We start from the raw sequence: 23536 nt of genomic DNA on the forward strand, positions 1-23536 counted from the left end.
CCAGAAGAGGAGAATACGCAAATAGCGCTATGGGTTTATATATATAGATAGACATGTACATAATATGCTTAACATTTTGTATAATTGAAGTGCGAATATTTTACGGTCAAATGTCTTTATATTATGGACTTTTTTAGCATGCATTGTGGTTGTCTTTTTAAGCATCTGTGCCTTTCATGTATTTAGTAAGACCAATAATAACTAGGATTGTTACTGTTTTTTTATATCAAAGCTGTTGCCTTTTTTGTGTATAGGTAGTATTATATAGTTACCCCTTGCTCCCCCAGCCCCTGTCTGACCCATGTGGCGCAGCACCACATTTAATTAGCACAGCTCACTTTCAGATAACTGACCATGTAGTGCACAACAATATACCCCGAATTGTTTAACTATTTCCTCGCATTTATATTTTGAAGCATGTACTTGGTGACAGGAAGTTGCGTCTGGCGTCTCCCACTTTGTGCCACAAATACATGTTTATGGGACTGTGTCTGGCAGCTCACATTTGTTTTGAATTTTGATTACCTATTTGGTGTAAATTGTAGTGTTTGAACATTTATTTCTGTAAGGAATGGGAGGCATCTTATCGCATTGAGTTTAACAGTGTCTTTTTTCAACTGCATGCTTCCAAAAGGGGAGCTACTTTCCGTCATCACATCGCATTGTGGTTTCCTATCTTAGGCCTGGCTGTAGCCAACGCCTTTCGACTTCTCTCTCTATATTGTAATGGGTGTCCTCTGTTCTTCTCCTTTTTCAGCTAAATGCGGTGTACTTTAATAGATATAATGTCTGTCACCTTCTCTCGATTTGCAATTTAGCGTCACTCCCTCTCTTACCTGGCTTATAGGCCTTTCTCCCTGAAGTGACGCAAATCCTGTTCAATAGGTGCTCAATTTCATTATGATTCATGGTAAAAAATCTTGTGACCTTTTGAGAAAGTTTTTGTAGCATGGGTGGCACTTCTATTTTCTTAAATATTTCCCAGAAGTGACCACAATGCGTCATGTCCTATAGGTCAGAGGCACCTGATAATGTTGTCCTGTTGTGGTCAGTGGTTTATCATTAAAAGAGTATAAAAATCTGCTCCTTAGTCCATTCGACGGACTACCGGGCTGGGTCACTGACGCCTGTGTGGTCTCCTTCAGCCCTCTATCTAAGCATCTTTGGCTGAAGCTCTAATTTCTTATTGTACTTTGAAATGGTCTTTTTCTCTCTCCTCTGCATTGCCCTTATTCTAAAACATTATTGCAAAGCACTAATGGTTGTCCCTCCTAACTTAACGTGTGCATTCCTAGCATTGCAGTCAAGTGTATGTTGCATTTTGAAAGTATTTCCATTGACCTAAAATATATTTGCATTACATGAGTTTGTTCTTCACTCCAAAAATGTGTCTTTAAATGCCAAGACTTTGCAAAGACTCCCAGGCTATATATTGAATTTAAAAAAAAGGGGTTCTTCTTTCATATAAATCAGAAAGCTATTTTTCCCTATCGTTTACACGTCTATTTTGTCATACTTTTGCAGAAGCACCCCCTCAAATTAAGCTGCCTTGGTGCAGTGCCCCAGGACCATGAAATTTTACCCTTTAATTGCCTTTAAATGTACTTTGAAATTGTAAATTCTTGCACGATTAATTTTCTCATTTAAGGGTTTGCCTTCTAGATACTTGAGCGTCATAAACATCTATTCTTGTGTTACTATTTCTGGCTGATTACAATTGTAGTTTTGAATAGTCTTTCTGGAGCTAACAAATTGATGAATATATTCTCTGGTGTGTTAATGATTTGATGAATAAAAGTGCCACTTCAACGTAAGACCTTTGTTTCACATCTGTGTTCATTATTTTTAGATAAGCAATGTTTGTGTAGCCCGTGACCACAACAGAAGGGAAATACTTACTATTCATCTCTTATTATTTTGCTGATGGGCCCTCCTTATCTTTTTCTCTCACAGTGGTACCACAGGAGATGTTATATATAGGTGTACGTCTCTTGTGCACTGCAGTGAGAAGTGATCAGCAGAAACATCTGGGTATGTGCCAGGCACACCCACTTTAACTGAGACAGGTTCAATTAGAGACCATGCATCTGGTGCGCGGTGCATCCAGTGAATACTGTGTCTAGCTTCCAAGTAGCTGCCTTCACGACTCTTAATTACGTCTTTTTGAGCACGGTTTCAAATAGGCTCCCCTATTTTAACTCATTACACACTGAATTAAGTACATTCTGTTCCTTGACAGTCACACCTCACGCTTCCCATCTCACCTTTCTGGCATGCTTGCACCCATGGTAAAGGATCCTCCCACTTGAATATCCAGTCAAGTGGTAGTAAGAGGGGGAGGAAGTCTTTTGCATGCATTTCGCTCCACAAAAATCTAACATTGTTATTTGCACACGCACTGCGCAGACGGAGTTACCTCTTGGGAGCCTCAGTCTTGGGCACCAGGGGAGAGACCGGACTTCTTCTTGGGACGGCCGCCATCTTGGGGCTACAAGGGGGAGGCGGTCTAGTAGTCAACTCCATTGGCATAAATGCCGACCCCTCAGCGCACGCGCAGCACTTAGTTTCCTGAGGCGGAAGCCGGGAAAGTACGTTTAGAGCTGGTACTGAATCGCTTATTTTATTGTTGCTGCTAAACCTCTTCTATATTTTAAATCTAACATTGTTATTTACACACGCGCTGCGCAGACGGAGTTACCTCTTGGGAGCCTCACTCTTGGGCACCGGGGGAAGAGACCGGATTTCTTCTTGGGACGGCCGCCATCTTGGGGCTACAAGGGGGAGGCGGTCTAGTAGTCAACTCCATTGGCATAAATGCCGACACCTCAGCGGGCGCGCCACGGGCGCGCCGAGGGCGCACACAAGGCAAGCCCGTCTGCACCCGTCTGCGCCCTTACAAGCCCCAAGCCCGAAAGCTCTGCCCAAATATACTGTGCTCCGCCCCCACCAACTCGGATAATCTATTCCCCTAAGGTATTAATGGACTATAGAATGCGACATATGCCACAGTCCACTACCTGGGCTAATTGCCCAGAACCTTTTCCGCTCAACCTGGAAGGACCAGTGACATGTAAGACTTGTTCCTTCTGCTGTAAACTAAACGACCCGGTTGGCCCTGATTTAAACATCTTACCAGACATAAACCATTCCAGCCCAATATTTATTCTCTGCAACGCCAGGTCTTTAGATAAACACCCTATTGAAATCTGGGATATGGTCAACTCATACTCCCCAGACCTATGTTTCTTTACAGAAACGTGGCTAAACCCCTCTAACCACCCCCAGATTAATCTAGCTATACCCGACGGCTACAAATGTATCCATTCAGATAGGCAGGGAAAACAGGGGGGCGGGATTGCAATGGCTTTCAAAGATCACCTAAACGTCCATTGGACTGCCACTCACTGTACGGCCAGTCTAGAATTAGGCTTTTTTAAGCTGGTCAGATTACCATCAGACAGCTGGAACGGGGCCCTGATCTATCGGCCTCCGGGGCCCAGGACCGACTTCGCGAATGAATTAGTGAAGTTGATCGCCCTGCAAACCATAGCATCCAGCAATTTCATTCTGCTTGGGGACTTCAACTTTCACGGGGATGCCCCAGGGAACCCAGAGACGAAAAATCTCCTAAACAGCTTAAATCAAATCGGCCTCTCCCTTCTTTCAATTGCCCGCATGCATAGAGCAGGTCATGCCCTTGACCTGATCTTTACTAATATTGTACACCTCATCGACCTCCCTCCCCTCCCCTTAACATGGTCTGACCACTTCATGGTCCCTTTCACCATGCGACAACAGCATTCAAATGTTCTACCAGATTCTGAACCTCGCGCCTCGCTATTCCGCAGACCCTGGAATAATTTATCCCTAGAAGCTTTCGCGGCTGCCTACAATGCCCTGCCTCAGGCTCCCCCACCGACAGGCTTAGATGCTTCAGAACGGTTGAAGATTTTCTCTACCAAACTAACCACAGTCTTCGACTCCCTAATTCCCGTAAAAAAATTCTGCCCCTCCAAACAGCGAAAATCGGCCCCCTGGTATACAGGAGAGCTCAGTGCGGAAAAATCCAGGTGCAAAACCCTGGAGAGATGCTGGAGAACCAGTCAAACCCCTACGGACCGACTGACCTATAAACATGCCTTATCTAAATATCATCAAAACATAAAATCAGCAAGGAAATCTTTCATATTAAAACAAATTGACCAAGCTTCCAACTCTTCAAAAATTTTATTTAATATAGTTAAAGATTTTGTCTCCCCTCAGGCGTGTAGGCTGCCTCAAATGGAGTCACAGGACCTCTGCAACTCTCTTGCAACCCACTTTGAGGAAAAGATTTACCTGATTTACGCAAATTTTCCACCTTTATTATCACAGACCACAACTCCCCTCATGAGCTCTGCCGAAATCAACCAGAAGACTTCGGGCAAGCTCAAACAATTTGAACCCCTCTCTTTAATGAAAGTTAACACCTTGCTCTCATCGGCAAAGTCTGGTTCTCCTAGCGACTCGTGCCCCCCGAGAATCATGGCCCTTATAGCCCCGTGCTGTGCCTCGGAAGACCAAGAAATTTTCAATAGTTCCATTAGGTCGGGCATTATCCCTTCCATCTGGAAGGAAGCGTTTGTTCGCCCCATCCTGAAAAAAACGACAGCAGATCCCCTTATGCTCGCTAACTATCGGCCCATATCATTATTACCCTTGTTGGGCAAATCACTTGAATCAGCTATAAATAAACAGCTGAGTAACTACCTCGAATCAAATGATCTTCTAGACTCATCGAAATCAGGTTTTCGGCCAGGCTGCAGTACTGAAACTGCTATTCTTGCAGTTACCGACTCACTGAGGCTAGAAATGGACGTGGGAGGATCAGCCATTCTGGTTCTCTTAGACCTCTCCGCAGCATTTGACGCTATCGCCCATTCTAAGCTGTAGGAGAGATTGCGTTCCTGTGGCATACAAGATCAAGCTCTGAAATGGCTACAAAACTTCCTTGCAGTTAGAAATCAAACAATCATGCTAGGTCCATTCTGGTCAGACAAACGTGTTCTGGACAAAGGCGTCCCTCAGGGATCATGTCTCAGCCCCACTTTATTCAATCTATACATGTCCCCTTTAGCTAAAATAGCCGAATCATGTGGGTTTGAGATTATCTCATACGCGGACGACACCCAGCTTATCTTTATAATCAACCCAAATGCAGCGTCAGAACACCTACGTTTTGCAGATGGAATGATCACCATCTCAAATTGGATGACTGAGAATCTTCTCCAGTTGAACCCGAGTAAGACAGAGATTTTATTAGTAGGGAAAGCTTCTCTTTCTTGGTCCAAGGACTGGTGGCCGGAAGAGCTCGGTACGGCACCAGTTCCTAAGCAAGTAGTGAAGAATCTGGGGTTGACACTTGATCAGGCCCTTTCGATGAAAGATCATGTAGCTACAATTACCAGCTCCTGTTATTTTAGCCTGCGGCTTTTACAGAATATTCTCCCTTACCTTCCCATCAAGCACCGAAGAACTCTAGTTCAGGCAATGGTGATCTGTCGCCTCGACTACGGCAATGCTATGCTGGCCGAACTTGGCCCGTCCCTGTTAAAGAAACTACAGGTCATCCAGAACACCGCTGCCCGAATGATACTTGATCGCCCGGCAGGCTCGCCTTCAGCCCCTCTCCTATTATATCTCCATTAGCTCCCGATTGTGAAACGATCTCACTTTAAGACCTGTTGCGTTACTTACAAAGCCTTGAACGGTAAAGGCCCCAAATACTTGGCAAACAAACTAATAAAAAGGACCTCCACCCTCAATTTTTAGGTCTAACGCCATGGGATTTCTGAAGACTCCCAGAATCCGCCGTTCCCGTTCCGGGGCGAGGGCTTTCTCATGTCTCGCGCCGCGTTACTGGAACTCGCTTCCCATTGCCATTCGTAACTGTCCCTCTCTTACAATCTTTAGGAAAAAATTGAAAACCTTTCTATTTCTGACTCCTCAGTATTAGTGTCGTGGCTTCTTCTTCCTACTTTTCCCTCTCAGTGAATAACTAAGTATAGCGCCGAGATGCCCCCGGGTGAGTCGTGCGCTCTAGAAGTGCCCCTAACATAACATAACACACAGCCACCTTTTTTATATGGAATGCATGCTAGCTACACCCATGGTTTGATTTCTTGGTCACACGTCAAATGATGCTAGGTCTCCTCAGCCTTTCATCTTTCCAAGTTGGATAAAATGAGTACCATTGACTTAGGGGAACAATAAAGATTTGCTATTTTGCGCCACAATACCATTCTGAGTGAACGTGCGCTTTACAGAAAAGCCATATTAATTTAAAATAAGCTATATTTTACGTACAATTAAAGACAACATGTGTCTGAATATTACATGGTGTTGAAGGGTTAATAGATTGTGTCTTGAGCTGCCTTCAGAAGTAGCATTCCTGGCCGACCACAGATTCTGGGCGTTGAGCCAGACAAGAAAGAGACTTCCTGTGGTTGGCAACGAACATAAGATTTAGAGGAAAGAATGTGTATGTGTAAAAATATGCTGGTCTGTGGAAGAAAGAAAAAAAGAGAAATAAGTTGCCTAGAATCACACAATTTGGTAACAGGGGAAGCCGAGATTGAATACAGTGTTTCAGGTTTCACGTTGTGCAGTTTAGTGAAGGAATATGTATGTGTTTATGTGCAGATGGGTGAGAGGAGGTAAGGAATACGTTTTCGGATATGCACAGCTGTGTGCAGCCTTCAAAATATGAGACAACCAGAGATTCGTAGGAGTAAGATTACCACTGGTAGCCACCACATGCCCCAGTGCTAGGAAAATACAAAAGAATAAATAATACGTGTCGATATAAAGTAGATCTCAATGTTAAAGGACGGTATGCATGGAGTAAGCAATGCTCAGTATCGCAGTATTGCCAGAATAATAAGTGTGCATTTAAAGAGGCCTTTTATAAGTAGAGTTGCAGATTTTAGAGGTGGTTGCATATATTTTGCAGTTCGATCACTATGAGTTTTTATCTCCCTTAAAAGTTTCTATCTTCTGTTTGGGTTCTTCTTTCGCTTTCTTAGTTAATCAATGATTAGAGGTTTTGCAACATTATTATTATTAGATTCTTCCTTGCATCTCCAAGAAGTGTATTGGATTTCCTGTCTTCGGAATGTTTGCTTACATAGGCTCAATGTTATTGTTCTCATCACCTTGTGTCTGGTTAGAAATAAAATATAAATAGGAACACCTTTCAGTAATGCCTGAACGGACTGCTTAAAGATAAAATAGGCAAAATAAGCGCGACAATTGAGGGAAATAAATGAATAAATTGAGAGAAAGCAAAAATAGTTTATTGCCCATGGATCACTCTGTTTTCACTCACACATATTACAATGTTCTGACAACAACTTAACGCCCCATATACTTCTCCCTGAACAATTAATATATGTATAGGTCACATCAACTAGACATCACAGTGGCATTAAAACTATGTAAGAAGGCATATATTTGCATAAATTAACACCCGCTGCGAAGTTTCTTTCTACTCAGGTATCCAGGCAGAAGGGGAAGGGCCCCATCATCCCTGAGTCCAAAGAAGAAGAGGACAGGTGATCAGCCGCAACAGGAACACCGCTATCTTCACAAGCAGATGTTCTTCAGAGTTGGAGAGAATATTGGAGTAATAAATTACATTGTAAGGTGGAATGTGCTAAAATGCATTCTAAATGCAGTGCATTCGCCAGGGACACAAAGGATAGGGGTAAAGAAAAGTAGTAATGTTGTGTTTATATTATGTTTAGGTATTGATCATTAGTAATGAGTATATGCCAATACAGAAGGATAGTGTGCATTGAATAACTGTGCTTCGTATTATAATGTTTCAAGGGTACAATGTGTACAGATTTAATATGTCTTTTAATATATAGGTGCAATCTTTCATGGTGTTTGAAAACAGGTTTCAAGGTATAAGGGATTGGCACAAAGGGGTGTGGAATTTATGAAATATCTACTTGTTCATGTCCTGTAAAACAATTCACTTGTTCCTTTTCTGCCATGTAATGCAGCGACAAATTATGGCCGCAATGTCATTATATAAGAGCACTGAAATAGACTCTCTGATTATGCTAGGGCTCCTTCCATAGTAGGCTTTGAATACTAACAATTCCCTTATGTTGCCACGTTTCCGCAGATCTATGTACTGGGGCTGAAGGTAATGGTAAGCAACAGTTCTGGCTCACACAAAAAAAAAAAAGTGTCTGGAGGAAAAGTGAACTTGCAATGGCTCAGATTTTCGCTTGAGCAGATCTACACCTAAATGTTTGCTCATGCTTAAATGCAGTTCACAAATATTTTCTAGGCGTACTATTTCTTGGCCTACTTCTGTAGTCTTGTATATCTGCACATACTCCAAGGACATGGGTGCCTTTTATTTCATAATTAGGCCCCTAATTGGGTCTGGCGTGAACAATGACCTTTTATGTTTAGTAAAATGTCTGTCGCTCCCTCACTTGGCTAGCTTCACTGTGAGTGACTTCATTCTGTTCTTTCACAAGGAGCATATCGACACACAGTTGTTTTATCCAGTGCCAGGAACTACTGTGCAATGTGTGATTTTTGAGACCACAACAATTTCTGCTTTTGTCAATGTTTGTTATAATGGTGAGGGCCCAGCAGCTTCCACACTAATGAGGTTTCACAAAAATAGTGCCAAAACAAGTTGTACATTGACAAAGCCAAGAGGCTGACCAACAATTTCATTGGCTTTACGACTGCTTGTTTATTTTTATGTTACAAAGAAATGGTACCTACCTTATTCCAGTAGTTTAGCTAAATGTTTTTGAATTTTTTTTTGTGCGAACATTTTTATTTTGAAAGCAAAGAATTATCAGTCTTGCTTTCAAGCTTCTGCAAATATTTGCATCTAATTGAAGAGCATTCTGAGAGCAGTATACACAGCCTCACATTGCTAAATATTGAAAAAGTGCGTACACATTTTTATACTCCAACCACTGTCAGTAGTGCAGTCTGAGCTTACAGCATTTACTTACAGAGCTCACCCTAATAATAAAGCCTTTGCATTAATGAACAATAAATACAAGTTTGAACAGCATTAACACATGGACACAAATATTACCTTTATTGCAGACAATGCCTTTCCCTGGTCCATAATGTGGTACTGTAAACTGGCAGCCAAAGGGTTTGTGCTGTAGGGGGTTGGGCCTACTTGTCCCAAAACGAAATATGCATGAAAACTTGTAGCTCTTGACTCCAAACAATATGTCCTGGGCATGGGGCTACGGGAATTCCACATCCCTGGGCACAGTCTGACAAAATATGAGTGTTTTTGATTACTAAAGGTGTTACTGTGACAGAGATGTTCATCTGTGTTTGCGGTTGGGTCAAGCTATAGTACAATGTTTTAAATCTTCTTTCCTTCATTAGGAGTTCCCTCCTTACTTCAGCTGGACAACACATGCAGTGTGCACCATTAATAGCCCAACTATTGCAAGGCCTGTTACTACCAAAGTTTCAATTGTAGAATGTGCTGCACACACCTCCTCCAAGGACTGTGTATCAATTGGTAAGGAATTTCTTGATGAAGATGTACAAAAAAGAATAGCATATGACACTAAATATATTATTAAAAGGGCTGGGTGGAAGAAAAGGAAGAAGGGAATAGGGGAGGATATATGCAACCAGAAAAGGGATATGAAAAGGTCCAAATGGAAAGATGATTACCAACTATAATGCTTGCTCCCATGGCCAGTTTTTTCATGGTCCATCACTTGTAGGACGTGATGGGAAGATCAGACTGTTTTCCTAATGCTGTGTTTCCACTGCCCCAGGCCACTTCATTTCCCCACATTAAATGGACTTCATCAACATACCCACCTACTCAAACTACAACTATGTGTTGGTTATTGTGTGCATGATTGGTAAATGAACTGAGGCATGGCAATTCACGAACAGCAATGCACAAACTATTGCCAAATGCCTCCTGAAAGAGTTCATACTGCGCTTTTGAGTACCTATGCTTTTGGGTTCTAAAAATGGACCGGCGTTCAGCTCACATGTGATTGAGGGGTTGTGCAAGGGGCAATGAGCCACACAGAAACTACATGTGTTCCACAGAAACTACCAAGTGGGAATGGTATCCCAAGCTCATCCTGAAGGGTTGCACGTGCTACACAGAAGAGAAAGGACGAGTGTGTAAGCGGGCCCCAAGGATAAATCTCCTAAAGAACGTCTGGAAACATCGACGCCCCAACCCCTCAGTCTACAAGTTGTGACAACGAGACATCTTTTCCTTTTCCTCACTTTGTTTTCTTCATATCGAATGTGCCTAAGTAATAGAAGGGCTTGCAAACCTCTCAAATTACTTGAAGACAGGCACCACCGGTTACGTTTTCTGTTTACAGGTATCATCTCTGAGGCTCTACATTATTACTCAGCAGACTTTTTTTTTTTTAAATGGTACAAGTACAGCAGAAGATAAGACATTCCTCCAACTAGTAACACTAGCCACACGTACCAACAATTGGAACAATGCCTCAAGACTTGCTCAAGACTTTCAGAACAATTAGAGAAAATGATCACGGGTGCTACTAGCAGCATTGACCCCCATTGCTACCATTGTAATGACTATGCTTCTTATAGTGTATTGTGATCACAGTATTATACCTGAGATACTGCTTAAATGAAAATGAATAAATTGCCATTGATAAAGACGGGGCAGGGGGACAGTTGACAGAGCAGGATGTTATGTGTTACAATGGCATACCTGTTTGTCCTAATGTACAATGTGATCTTCAGTAAGCACACTGAGTACATAGCGGTTGCACCTCCTGAGAAAAGCATAATTGGCAAAGGGAGAACAAGGATAGAACAGGGAATGTGAATAACTTAGCACTTATAGAAGTTGTAGAAGTAACAATAGGCCTACACTAAATGCAGCCTACTACCATTACCAAATACCTCAAAGACCTGAAAGGTATGCTGTAAGGATTTTGTTCAAGAATGAACAAGAGGAGGGAATGAGAGAGGGTCTATTTTTTATCATAGGGTACCCCAGGCCCGTTCTGTCCACACCTGAGGTAAGAGACCCTTGTCCTTGCCCTGCCAGCCTAATTTGTAAGCCATGTTAAATTGACCGGAGGGTCCTGTGTTACCATATAACAAATACCCTGGGCCCTCCTTGTCACTCAGCAAAGCATGAACCCCTACGTAGGCCCTGCCAGCCTGATCTGTGGGCCTTTTGTTAAGTTGACAAAAGTTCTGCACCCATTTTACTGAACAGAAGGCTGTAGGCGTGTCTGACCAAGAATCACAGCCAGCCTCTCTCTCTGCGAGGCCTCCTGCTCCAAACTAAAGAGCCCCCACCCTACCCGTGTGCGAAGTTCACTGGCGCAGAGTTCACCGTTTCTCTATTCTGTCGACATATAGCACATCACATCCTGGGTCTGTACATGAGAAATAGAGAAGTTCTCACTGCAGCAACCGTCGGCCCCCGTCAGACCAGCGTGATGAATGTGGCAACCCAGACACATATCCATGTATACATATTTCATTCCTTTGCATTACATATTTTGTGCCTGCCCTATGCAATTTACGACGAGCGCTTGGCCTGAGAATATAACCTTTCACCTAGTCTATGTTTCGCATTTAGTAGGATAGACACAAAACATCTGATAAAATTTGCAAACCATGCACTAAGTGACGTAGGTAGAAGTGGCGTGAGATGACATTACTGTAGGCGCTTCTCATAGCCTTAAAATGTATAAAAAGGGACCTCACACAGTCCTCGGCGGACTACCCCACCCCTCTGTTAGTAGATGGCAGGCGGGTGTGGGTGCTCCCCAAGAGCTCTTGTTTTTTTGTTTTAAAGATACAATTTAACTTGCCAATATATTTGCTGTATATGCTATGGGCCATATGTAGGTAATATATATTTACCGATTCATAAATACAGAATTTTACCGATTCGGTATTTATGAATCGGTAAATAGAATGTAGGTAAACATTCGGTAATTATTACCGAATCTGTAATAATCGGTATTTATGAATCGGTATTTACCGATTCGGTAATAATGCATCCCTTCCAATTCATTCCTATGGGCCTGGAGGCCCATAGGAATGAATGGGAAGCCATTCACTATTACCGATTCGGTAAATACCGAATCGGTAATAGGGGGAGCATATTCATGGGTGGCAGGGTGTCACATTGACACCCTGTTGCACCCCTGAATCGTGCATGTGTGCACATGTGGCGCACATACATGCCCTAAGGGCATGTATGTCTGCCACATGGCACTTTTCAAAAAGCACAAAATTGCTTTTTAAAAGGTATTCGTTATTTACCATCAACTTGTAGTTGGTGGTAAATAACGAATCCAGAAACCAAAAATGCACTCACTTGAGTGCCCCCTACATAGGATTTCAGGATTCGGTAATTTACTGAATCGGTATTTTACCGATTTCTTAAAATTCCGATTCGGTAAATTACCGAATCCTGAAATCCAGCCACCTACATCTCAATTGGCTAAATACCGGTCGGTAACGGGATATTTACCGATTTTCGGCCGTTACCGACCGGTATTTAGGTACCTACATATGGCCCTAAGTATGCTATTTTGCTATGCTATTTTGTCCCTAAATTGGTGTTTTCTTATTGACAATTTAAAGCTTATATTACATTTGCAAGGCTGCTTTCCTTTAGGTTTTAGGTAGGTACGTGAGTATTCTCAGTATTTTAGATCAAGTGTGTTTTGCATTCTGAGAACATTTTCCTTGATTTAACTCATGTTTTTCATAATGCATTTATAAATGTGTCTTTGAGGTTTTCTGAAGTGTCTCTCTCCAAACGAGTTCAATACCTTCTGATTCATGCGAGGTCACTATATTTGTATTTTGTATTTTTATGCCTTTTTCTTGAAGTTTCTTGAAGTTGCATCTTCTTAATAAAACTGTTAAACTTTCAGCCTCAGTTTCCATGGCTCACATATCTGTTTCCTTCATTTTTAGAGCGAGCGTTCCCAGACACCCCGGCTCAAATTAAGGTGCCCCTTTTGTCCCTAACTCACTCCCTCGATCATACGGTGATTGTTCCCTGAGCCCTGTGCTCAGCCCCCTGCCCTCTTGACCCTTAAAAAATCTCCCTCGAACACACTTTTTTGGAAACATGGCTCAAGTCTCTATTACCACATGCCGCGTTCTCTCCCTTCTTTACCATAGAGCGGGCTCATCACATTCTGGGCAGAAAGCCACCCCCTGGTGTCAAGGCTCGTCTCTTCATTTTCAACCTTCTCCACTTTAGAGATCGAGATGTAATCCTTCGTGAGACAAGGAAGCTGGACGACATCCAATATGAAAATGCTTAGGTGTTTTTTCTCCTGACTACACTATGAAAGTTCAGCACCAGCGGGGGTCTTTCATGCCGGTCAAATTACAGCTTCGCCAGCTCAATCTTTCCTACTCGCTGATATTTCCGGCCAAGCTCCATGTTATCTCAGATGGGAAATCCAGGTTTTTCGACACACCTCAGGATTTTTTGGGACTGGATGGGAACGGCGGGTCTGTACTCCAGCCTCAGACCTACAGGTACTGCCGTGACTCGGCCTAGAGAGGCAGACGCCAATGGACTCCGGTGACGATGACCTAGTAGACGAATCTTGGGACTATTGGCGGTGCCTGGACCGGAGCAGATCCGTAAAGAGTGCCAACAAGTAGTTTGCATTGCAGAATGGATGGCGGCAGCAGTGGCGTCGGAGGATAAAGTGGACACTTCCTTTCATTCATCGGGGGAGGAGGGTTCCTCAGTGGCGGACTCTTCTGACAAGGCATCTATAGGAATGCCGGACTTTACACCACAGACAGCGGATGGTATCGTATAAACAGAATTGTTTTAGAAATACATTACGGCATGCAGTAATCTGGGTTGCTGTGGAGTCTGTGGAGTCTCTATTGTTTTTAATGTTTATCCATTGCTATGTATTGGGATGGGGATGGCCTGATATGTCGATTGTGTATCTATGACCTGGGGGTACTGCTGTTCTAAACTCTGGATACCTGCTAGAGAAATATCTTACTAACTGTACTAGTGGGGACTGTGAGAATGCGTCCTGCATTGATATACGACCCCCTCTTTCTCCCATCTCTTTGGGGCCAATGGAGCATGTGGCTCAATTGCTACATGTGGTGTTTAGCCAACGCCTTTATGTTTTGAGGGTTGTCCTTATAAGGTTCTTCCTTTCCTCAGTTGTTTCTTCCCGTATCCCTACTGTGATAGGTGTCTGTGAGGAGGTCACTGGAATAAAGTACCCATTATCGTGCCACGTGTAGGGGAGGCCAATATCCACTACTATATACTTTCCTCAGATCTGTCATGGGTCACGTGATACTCACATGGAATGTCTGGGGTCTCTGCACTCCTTCCCGCAGGTATGCCGTATATCCCTGTTTAAAAAGTCACAATGTGCAAATAGCACTATTACAGGAGACACATTTAAATGCACTGGAGGTTGCCCGGTTACAGCGTAGATGGAGGGGCAAAATATATGCCACGGACTATTCCTTGTTTGCCAGGAGGCCCTTATCTGGATACGCCCTGGGACGCCCTTTGTTATGGAAGAGGTTCTTGCGGACAAAGAGGGCAGGTATGTGCTAGCGAGGTGCCAATTGAATGGAAGTAATGTGTTGTTGGGAAGTGTGTATGCTTCGAATGTGGATCTAGGCTAGTTTCTACACCAGTTGTCGCTCGTTTTGGGAAGATGGTGCGAGGTTCCGTGGCTGCTGTGTGGGGACTTAAAATAGTGTCCTAGGCGTGGGGACTGACAGATCTTTTCCTCCACTGAAGGGTAAGGCCACCACAACTAATGCTGCAGTGCTTAAAAGTTGCGCACAGGGCTGGAGTCTGGTTAATATCTGGAGACATCATCACCCGGGGGAAAGGGTGTATTCTTTTTTCTCGGCACCTCATAATTTACAGTTCAACTTGATAGGTTCTTTGGGACTCCTGGCCTCCTTCCTTTTATCCTGAAATCAGACTACTGAGAACGCACGCACTCCGATCATAATCCCCACTGTGTTGTGTTAGCGTGGGAGAGAGAGGTCCCGAGAATCCCTACATGGAGATTACAGCCGGACATGCTTGAGAACTTAATGTTTCGAGAGCTGATTGGAGAAGCTGTGGGGGAATATTTCACACTTAATGCGGGTACTGCCTCTTCTGTGCTGAAGGAGAGGCAGCCATGAAAGTCATCCTGAGAGGGACGTGCTTCAGTTTAGGTCGCGTACTGCGACAACAAGTGGCATCGGACTTGCTTGGCGTAGAGAAAGGATTGCTGCCGCTGGAATATAGGGTAGTAACTGATGCTGAGGGACTGGCTGACTTGGCGAAGCTACGCAAAAACCATGCGGAGCTTCTAGATAGACAGCACTGCCTTAACTTTTCCGCACACTCTGCGACCCGACACGCTAACACGGATCGTTCAGGGACTCTCCTTGCCTGGCTTATTAAACAAGACCAGCCGGGGGGACCGATTACAGCTCTCCGTTCCTAAGACGGAGACTTATTACACACACAACGAGACATTCATGGGAAGCTGACTGCGCATTTCCAACAGTTATATACAACTAGCCAACCGGCTTCGGAAGGGGTGATACAATACATTTTTAGAGGAGTTTACGTTCCTGGGGTATCATGGGAACAACAGGTGGAATTAGATACCTAGGCTTTCCTGTTTTCAGTTTCTATTTTTGGTACATTCTGGTGGGGTTTTTTCAGTGTTTTCAAGTGATTTCAATACCTTAAAAAAACCGAGGTTATCAGTGGTTACACATTTACGCGTTATTAAAAATAACAGAAACAGTGTTTTTCCGGTGTTAATGGAACTTTTTGCTTTTATTATTGTTTGCTTTCTGCACTGGTAGTACATGGTATACAGACAGTGTACGTACAGTGTATATGAGGTCCAAATACATTTTCACAAATCCAACTTATCATTGTACACCATACAATACTTCTTCAGTGAGTCTTTGGTCATGCCCGCTCGCTCTTTCCTTCCCATGTAAAGTTTTATCTGTGAAAAGGCCCTCTTCAACATTGGCACTTGAAACAGGCAACGCCAAAATAGCCAGTACACAATTTGCTAACTCTGGCCACTGACATAGCTTTCCATGCCAATACTGGTGCACCTGAAGATTGTGATTCTCTGCGACAGGTTCTGCAAGATGTGCGTTGAACTGAGCGCATTTGCCCTAAGAGTTATTGAAGTGGTCAAAAATGAGGCAGCACTTTTGAAACTCTGGAGAAAATTTCCCTTTACTGAAGAGATCTATAACTTGTGCAGATTACCACAGTGAGGCTTCATTGACTTCAAATGCCATGGTTGGTGAAGGGCTATTTCTCATAGAATGTAAAATAAAAGTTCCTGAATTGCTCCTCAACATTTCTTTGCTTACCAAGTGGCAAGCACTCTAACATGGAACATGCTGCAGTGCCAAAGTCACTAACAGTGTTGCCCAGTCTACTCTCAAGGAGATGTTTCACATCTACACCAATTATGCTGAACACTAGGTAGACAAGGGTGTTTTCAGACTCTAATGTTTTCATTAAATTCATTACAGCAGACATGTTTTCCTGTAAAAATCAAAAAATGCAGAAGAGTGTACTTTTTTTCAAATCACAACCAATATGTGGCCAAAGAAAGATCCTCACATTTCTTGCCTTTGGCATCATCACTCAACAAACGTTCTGTAAACGGTTGCCACATGGATAATATAGCATTCATGGCCTCTAGAACTGAGAACTACCAGCTAAGTGACACAATTGGGATGACTCTTTCTTTGATGCCACACAATGCACAAATAGAGAAATATTTGCGTTTTAGTTTCCGTGCATAACAAAACAGTGCTCCAGAATGGACTAAAAAGTCAATAGCATTGTTCATTAACTCCGAAGATTGTAACAATGCTTTCAGCCTACCATCTAACAAGCGGCAAGGATCTCTTATAGGGAAGCACTTCAGCTCAGATATCGAATTTGACAGGTGATAACACAACTTTTTCATGTACGTAGCTGAATCACTGGAAATACAAACAATATCACTCCAATCTTTGTTGAACTTGTTAAGAACCTTTTGCAGCAGGATTCCAAGTGGCACTGCGTTCCATGTTTTCCAAAAGTCTGGTGTCATGGTTTCACCAGTATCCCAGATGCTTTGTGACTGCACTCTTTTCACATATACCTGTCACTATACCTTGCATTGAATGTTTAAAGCCTATCAAGGTTTTTTTACTCATTTTCTGTGGGTAAATGTGATGGTACATATTGGGAAAGATTCTTACGAAACATACATTTTTCCTATCAGTGAAAGACTCAAATGTAGCCAAAAAATCAAATATGATTTTGATATTTCCTGATATAGTTTATAAAATAAATAAACAACACCTAAAACATGCTTCTAACCCCTGTATCTTTAGACCAAAGACCACATAACTGAAAAAGGAAGAAGAAGCAATATTTTTGTGACATCCCTAAACAACAAAACTCAAGCAGAATAATGTTAGCCCAGTCTTCCTTACTGCTACCTTATATAACAAAGTTACATAGTATTGGCCCCTTTAGGAAGAAATAAAAAGGACTCTTTCACTCTCCTTTTCCTATCTTTGAATGGCATTCAGTTTGTGGTTGTGCAGGTTTTTATTCAGTGTTTATATGTATACACTGGTGAGGGCTATTTCCCTTCTGGTGGGGTTTTATCAGTTATTATAGGTTTAAACCTAAAACCGGACAGCCTATAGATACCCCACTCACGTTGGAAGAAATCCGAGGCACGATGAGGGCTCTGCCATTTGGAAAGGTTCCAGGCCCTGATGGCCTCCCCCATGAGTTTTATAAGACATAAGCTGATTCCCTAAGCCCGTAGTTACTTAAAGTATATACGGAGGTGTAGGAGAGAAGGATCTGCTTCACATGGGTACTGTTGGACTTGGCCCTTTTTGCAGGGTCATCCCTAAACTTTTTGCCTTCCTCCTGTATTTTTTCTGACCTGTTGTTGGCTGTTTTATGACTCTGGGCACCTTACCACTGCTGACCAGTGCTAAGGTGCATATGCTCTCCCTATGGTAAAATGTATACATTGATTGGTGTCCATGTTTGGCTTATTTGGTTTACTATCAGCCCCTAGTAAAGTGCACCAGGAGTGCCAGGGCTTGTAAATACAAATGCTGCTGGTGGGCTTGCAGCACTGGTTGTGCCACCCACAGAAGCGGCCTTGTAAAATGTGTCTAGGGTCTGCCACTGCAGAACCTGCGTGCAGTCTGGTACTGTCATGCTGGCTGGGCAAGTGCACACACTTGCCAGCCTCCAAACCTTCCCTTTGCCCCATGTTAGTCACCCCTATGGTAGGCCAACGGGCAGGGTGCATTGTAGGTGTAAGGTAGGACAAGCCCTGAGTGTGTGGCATGTCCTAATAGTGAATTACAGCCATTTTCGTTTTTCACTATTGAAGGCTACCTGCTCTCCATAGGCCAGAATGGGCTGCTGGAGTCACTACATGCTGTGACCCCAGTGGACTCATAGAGCATGGTAGAATGTCAAGTTTAGTATGCCTGAACTCAGAATAATAAAATACTTCTTTTAGTAAAGTTTATTTTAATATCCTGCGTTTGTAAATACTACTTTTAGAAAGTTAGTATTTACTGACCTGGCCATTTCAGTCCGCCTCTGCAGTGTGTGTGTGTTCTGCCTAGCAACAGTAAGGAGCAGGGTTGGGGAATCCCCAGAGACAGGCTGGCTGCCAGGTGGTGGGTAGAGAGATTACACCTGGATGGGTGGGAGGAGTACACCTTGACTCTTGAATAGACCTGTGCTCTGCCACCACAAAGCCGGCTCCGCCCCCTGTGGAGTGGCTGATGTCTCTGCCCTGCTGCTGAAAGGAAAGAGCAGAGTGACCATAACAAAGTGCTCCAGAAGTGGACTGAGCCAGGCCCAGGCCCCCTGGCGCTAAAGAACAAAAGAATCACTGTATAAAAGTAGGAGCCTGGCTCCTTGAGAATCAGAATCCTGTTTTACCACAAAGAACCTCTGCCCGACTAGAAGAAGAAGAAGACGCTGGAAGGACTGGCCTGCTGCTTGCCTTGCTGAGAAAGGAGAGGAAAAGACCTGCTGAAAAGAGTTTGCTGCTGGGGGCGCTAGAGGGCGCCAGACCGACATGGCCGCACATTCGTGAGGCTCTCGCCGGCCGGGTGCTTCATTGACCGATCAGTCCATCCTACATCGTGGAACCGCACATCTAACAGGCTTCGAGTATTGGGCTGGGGCCGGAGAACACTCGTTGTGAGTCTTGAGCCTTTCTGTCCGGCAGTGAGGGAGAAACAGGCGCCGATATCCCCAGTGGACGCGACTGGAGCCCGCCTGGAGCAAGGGAGCTGGCGTGCGAGCACACGCAATACCGAGGCTTGTACGTGCGCAGCGGGCCGCGAGGCGCGGCCGTTGCCGGAGGGGACGTGCGACGCCCTATACACACAGCAGGACTTCCCTAGGCCGCTGCGGAACATCCAGAGGGCCGGTAAGACGGAGGCGTGCTGAGGCGGCACTGGTGGCTTGGGACTGCGGGAATATCGCCGGATGGTTGGCTACGATATCTGAGGCTGAGAAGGAGGGCGCGCTTCCATAGTTAAGAGGCTTCTGAGAGGGGCGGAGGGGGCGGATTCTGGTGCTGCTTGCGCCCCCCCACCCCTGGTTTTGGCGAGGAGATACCTGACACGCTTGCTGCGTCGCACCGGCATCGGCGGGGGGCCGCCGGGAGAGGCGGTCCCGCGCAGGAGGGTCACCACTGTCATCGGTTGGGCTGCCGGGGACTGCTGTGGGCCGGGAGGGGCGACGCTGCTGGCCCCCATGCTTTGCCATTGTCAGGCTTCCGCACCCGCCGGCCACGTGGGTGAGCGTTGGTGGGGCTGCGGCTGCGGGCTGTAATCTACCATTAACAGAGCAACATTGGTTGTGGCGCTGCGCTGGTGTGGCTCCCCTCCTCGCTGACTGCGGACACCGAGTGGGGTCCTGGTGGGTGAGACTGCCTCATACTGGTGTCCTTGCGTGGGGGTCCGCGTCTGGAAGACATAATGGGGAAGACAGACACTAAACAATCCCGGCTCCCCTTTGAGACCCAGAGAAAAAAAGCCTGTGCCCCTCCGCCGGGGGATGGTGATTCTGATGGGGGGGACATCGATGAGGTGGACTGGAAGGCGCTCCTCCTTAATATGCAGACTAGCCTCACCTCCATAGACTCGAAGATAGATGGCATGTCGCGACGCCTAGACTCTGTAGTGCATAGACTGGACCAACGGGAAGAGCGAGTCAAGGAATCGGAGCAGCGGATTTCTGGCCTGGAGGACGGGGCGACGGCCACTACATCTAAAGTTTCCCAGATGGAGAGATTGCTGAAGGTGATCGCCGACAAGAACGAAGACTTAGAAGCGCGATCGCGCCGCAACAACGTACGCCTTATTGATCTGGCGGAGACTACTTCGGTGGGCAAAATGGAACTCTTCATTGAAAAGCTCCTATCTGACCTTTTTGGCGCGGACGCCTTCTCCCCACAGCTGGTGGTGGAGCGAGCCCATCGTACCCTGGGCCCTCGCCCCGTGCCCGGAGCGCCCCCGAGACCTGTCATCATCCGCTTTCTGAATTATAGAGATCGCGATACCCTCCTCCGCCTCGCCCGGGAGAAACAACCTGTTCAATTTGAAAACACCACGCTCTCCTTCTTTCCAGATTTCACGCAGTCGGTACAAGATGCGCGGCGTAAATTTGGGCCGGTAAAGAAAAGACTGATCCAAAATGGGATTCAATACTCTATGCTGTATCCGGCTCGCCTGCGGGTGGTCCACCATGGCAAGCCTCACATATTTCAGGACCCATCTCAGGTGGAACTGTTTCTGAGGGATCGTAAGAGTTCTTCCGATGCTGCCAGGCCCCCTTCGGAGAGGGCGGGCTCTCGTTCGCCCACCTCAGCTATTGACTGATTAGAGACCTCATAGTTGCCACTACTGTTCCTTTTGTCTCTTTTATGGTATGGCCTGCTTTGTTCTTGGCTTATATTGGGCTCTGGTGCTCATTTAGTATGCTGGTCTGTGTCTTGGCCCTATCTTGTTGAGCCACCACTAGTTGGGCTCTGCTGCTGTTAAGGTCTCCATGATGTTGCTTTAATCTGACTTCGCCCTGGCGCCTGCCTCCCCCTCCCGCGCCTTCCGCTGGTTGGTTCCGGCGGACAGCGGGTGAAATATCGGGGAGGTTGGATGGCGGGTCTGGACCCCTTGTGTACCCGATTGGGTGATCCCCAGCTGGGTAATGTCAGGGTATTGTGGGATTATGTGGGGTGGGGGTGATGCCCGGCAGGTTTGGGCTGTCGGAGTGGGTGGGGGGGATGGTTCTCAAGGGGTTGTTTTGTTTTTGTTTGAATTCAGTATGGATACTGTTAAAATGCATTGTGTGGTTGCACGTTCTGATGCCTTTAATGTACAGTGGTACCGGTGGCATTTTTGCGCAGTGTGCTCCTTGCCCAATGATTTCCTCATCTGCAGACATGAGTCCCGCCGTAACCCCTGATCTTGGTGGGGGGGGGGGCTACTCTCCGCTATTACCTGGAATGTTAGGGGACTGGGGGACCCGAGGAAGAGGAGACGAATTTTAGGTGCATTGGACAGACTAAATGTCCAAGTGGTATTCTTGCAGGAGACCCACATGGCTCCCCATCGTAGAGGCGTCTTTGCCGCCAGATGGGCTGCGCACTCGATTCTTACGTCCTACTCGTCCTATGCGAGAGCCACTGCCATTCTGATAAAAAAGAAGCGTTCCCTATACTCCCCTGGGCGACGCTGCAGACCGTGAAGGCAGATATTGCATAGCTTGGGGTAGGATAGGTGTCGAAACCATTACCCTGGCCTGCTCATATGGCCCTAATTGCGATGACCCGAGCAGCTTCATTGCTCTGTGGAACAAGATCAGGGATGTAGGATCGACACATCTTATTTGGGGAGGAGACTTTAACGCTGTGCTTGACCCCGCGCTAGATAGTTCCAACCCCTCGGCACAACATTACACTAACACACATAGATATCTGAGGGACATTCGCGACACTCAGGAGGTCGTAGATGCTTGGCGTCACTTGCACCCGACACGGATGGAGGGCACACACTGGAATACGGCTTACGCCACGTGGGCCCGACTAGACTACATCTTGGTGTCTAAGGGATTGGCTCCCTCTCTGGTTACGGCTCAACATGTGGGCCGCACATTCTCTGACCACTCCCCGGTGCTAGCCAAGTTCCGCTTATCGGACATGATGGGTAGGCCACCGGCATGGAGACTTCAACCCAACATCTTACTCGACGAGCTTTTCCGAGCCGAACTGTGTCAAGAACTTGAAGACTTCCTTCTCCGTAACAAGGGATCGGTAGAGCAGGCTGCCACCCTATGGGAGGCACTAAAGGTTACAGTGAGCGGAATTTGTATCTCTAAAAGCTCCGGTGTGCTGAGGGCCTTGCGCACTACACTGCATACATTGGAATGCACATTGCACACACTAGAAACTCGACCGGACTACGCCACCAACTCAGAGGCACAGGCGCGGTACCGCGAGGCGCTCTCTGAATATACTTCCACCGCTAAAAGAGAGGTTAACTTCAGGGGTAAATACTTCAGGGCTCGGGCGTACGGGGAGGGAGAGCGGCCCGGCAGGTTTCTGGCGGGAGTGGTTCGTCCCCCGCGAGGCGCAAATTTCGTACTGGAGCTAGAGGGGGACGGAGGGATACCTCTGCGAGACACAAATTCGATCTTAGCTGCCTTCACTACACACTACTCTACACTCTACTCTACTACTAGAGTGGGTGAATTAGACATGGACGAGTACCTGAGGGAGCTTACCTTGGGCTGGCTCTCAGACCATCAGAGGGAGTTTCTGGCGGAACCCATAGGCCTGGATGAAATCAGAGACGCGATTGGCCAGATGGCGCCCGGTAAGGCCCCTGGCCTGGACGGTCTGCCCATGGATTTTTACAAGGCGTATGTGGATGTCCTGGCACCAGTGCTTCGTGAGGTTTATATGGAGGCGCATGAATCGGGCACACTTCCCCCATCCATGCAGGAGGCTTTAATTACCTCCCTGTTAAAGCCCGGGAAACCTCATCAATATTGCGACTCCTACCGTCCTCTCTCATTAATCAACTGTGATGCTAAAATTCTGACTAAGGTGTTAGCCAATAGATTGCAGTTGCTATTAGGGGGTTTGGTGCTGTCGGATCAGGCGGGATTCGTCCCCGGCAGGGCTACCTCCCATAATCTTCGGACTCTCTTCTCCATAATGCACAATGTAGACCCTGATTTGCCGCTGGTGGCGGTCTTTTGGACGCCACCAAGGCATTTGACTCCCTGGAGTGGGACTATCTCCAATGTATCTTGCGTAACATGGGGATGCCAGTGGGATTTACGCAGTGGATCGCTCTCCTTTATCATCACCCGGTCGCTCGGGTGGGAGTGAATGGCCGGTTATCT

The sequence above is a fragment of the Triturus cristatus genome, chromosome 9, assembly GCF_964204655.1.
Source record: "Triturus cristatus chromosome 9, aTriCri1.1, whole genome shotgun sequence".
Classification (NCBI taxonomy): Eukaryota; Metazoa; Chordata; class Amphibia; order Caudata; family Salamandridae; genus Triturus; species Triturus cristatus.